The following is a 2,500-nucleotide window of genomic DNA, read 5'->3' on the forward strand; positions in this document are numbered from 1 at the left end:
TTGCCAGACTACAATAGCCCGGCATTGTTATTTATTGTCACTACCTCCCCGAGTCGGGATTGGGTAATTTGCGCGCCTGCTGCCTTCCTTGGATGTGGTAGCCGTTTCTCAGGCTCCCTCTCCGGAATCGAACCCTAATTCTCCGTCACCCGTTGCAACCATGGTAGGCCACTACCGTACCATCGAAAGTTGATAGGGCAGAAATTTGAATGAAGCACCGTCGGCGCAAGGGCCATACGGTTCGAGCAGTTATCATGAATCACCAAGGAACCGAGCCCCGAGAGACTCGCATTGGTTTTGGATCTAATAAATACATCCCTTCCGAAGAGTCGGGACTTTGTGCATGTATTAGCTCTAGAATTACCACGGTTATCCAAGTAGTAAGAAACCATCAAATAAACTATAACTGATTTAATGAGCCATTCGCAGTTTCACAGTATAGAAGCGTTTATACTTAGACATGCATGGCTTAGTCTTTGAGACAAGCATATGACTACTGGCAGGATCAACCAGGTAACTATCGGGACACCAGAGCGTGCGAGACGCACTGTGTCACTCGACCGTCCTCGTTCAGAGGGCCGGCCAACGCATCACACCAGTGCGGCCACGCGGACCGCAGAGGGTTCAACAATTTTGCAAATCCTCGGCCACAGACTCACCAACTGAAGGCAGGAGAGGGCAGCTGAGGCCCACTCGTTGCCTGCAGATACAGTCAATCACGGGGATCGACCGGCAGCGAGACCGTACGAATGCACTCGTGATTCGTGAAATGATGCAAACCTAACTGCACTCGACCGGAGGGAGCCAGCCCACTGATGACCAGTCACCAGCAGGTCAGACGCCCGCCGACACAGGCAGTCTACAACGATGCGGACACACGGATGAACCGCTGCAGTCACCCTACACAGCACCCGTCACTAGGAGCAACGCTGGAACTCGTCTCGTATGTAATTAAGCGTGACTTTTTTTGCCACAACACCCCACTTCACGACCTATCAACTTTGTACGACACTCTTGTTTGGTTGCTTATCTAGCCCACGTGGTCACATTGTTCAATTCGTCTGCACTTGTATGGTAATTGCTTGCGATATATTGCTCAAATTTTCGCGCTACGCGCGTTCATTCCTTCATTCGTCTGCACTTGTATGGTAATTGCTCCAATTTTCCGGCGCGCAAATCCCCTCTGCAATGTTCCCATCTGCACTGTTCCCCGTCTGCACCCTTCCATTCCGCTAAACATACAGTTCAAGTTATACATGGCTAACATACAGTTACAATACAATACTGGAGATTGCACAATCTTTGCAACACAAATAGAAACAAGTGTGTTGAGCACTGTGGTTCCTTATTATATATGGGATGTGCTCATACATTTAAGTAGTAAAACAGACCACAGTGTGTGTACTCAAATTCCATATAAGGAAGGGTAATGCTCTATGCTTTTACTGTCTTGTTGCAAAGATTCTGTATAGTATTATAGTACACTCACTCACTCACTCACTCACTCACTATATTGCAGCACAACATCTATTCGCCAGCAGCCAGCCAGCCAGCCAGCCAGCCAGCCACCCACCTCTTACTATTCATCAGTCAGTCGGTCGGTCGGTCGGTCGGTCGGTCGGTCGGTCGGTCGGTCGGTCGGTCGGTCGGTCGGTCGGTCGGTCGGTCGGTCGGTCGGTCGGTCGGTCGGTCGGTAGGTAGGTAGGTAGGTAGGTAGGTAGGTAGGTAGGTAGGTAGGTAGGTAGGTAGGTTGGTGGGCCGGCCAGTCAGCCAGCTACAACATAGCTTCACAAGCTACACAACAATTGCTGCTTTAACTACCAGCTGCAGCTTCTAATTATAACTACCCATTGAAGCTACTTTGTAACTAGGCGCTTTGTAAGGGGCCGCTTTGTAACTAGGCAAGGACTTCATTACACTAACATTAATTTTTTCCACCACGAGGACTTTAGGCTGGAAAATAGAAATAATAGGGCCTTAAGTGCTCGTTGACTTTACACTCCATGAACATTACAACTTTTTACCCACTACTTTTATTCCCACTTGAATTTACTGTACATTATTTGCGTATTGTTAGCACGTACAATACAATACTACTTGAAGATAAGCTTGATATTGTTATGATCAAATGAAGCATGGCTCAATGAAGGTATATATAACTCACTCACTCACTCACTCACTCACTCACTCACTCACTCACTCACTCACTCACTCACTCACTCACTCACTCACTCACTCACTCACTCACTCACTCACTCACTCACTCACTCACTCACTCACTCACTCACTCAGGGAAAATATTTAAATTTCCTGCTACAGTGCTGCTACATTGCAGCCCATAAAATCTGCACATTTCCTGAGGTGTCCTGCAAGTGTCCTGCAACCTACTTACAAAGGATAGTGCAACGTTTCCTGTATAGTTTCCTTTACTATTCCTGAAGTAGTTCAGGACTTGTGTAACATTCATAAGTCTACAGGAAATTTTGTATTTGTAAAGTAT

At 47.2% G+C, this 2,500-nt stretch overlaps 1 non-coding gene across 1 annotated transcript in view; it reads right to left on the reverse strand.

Annotated features, from left to right (window-relative positions):
- Positions 1-516, reverse strand: part of LOC135332621 (small subunit ribosomal RNA) — a 1,812-nt gene extending 1,296 nt beyond the window's left edge. Inside the window, exon 1 of the ribosomal RNA XR_010393470.1 lies at positions 1-516. This exon is cut by the window's left edge and continues 1,296 nt beyond it. This is a non-coding gene — a ribosomal RNA (small subunit ribosomal RNA).
- Positions 517-2,500: the final 1,984 nt, after the last annotated feature.

Source organism: Halichondria panicea, chromosome 2, assembly GCF_963675165.1.
Source record: "Halichondria panicea chromosome 2, odHalPani1.1, whole genome shotgun sequence".
NCBI classification, from domain to species: domain Eukaryota; kingdom Metazoa; phylum Porifera; class Demospongiae; order Suberitida; family Halichondriidae; genus Halichondria; species Halichondria panicea.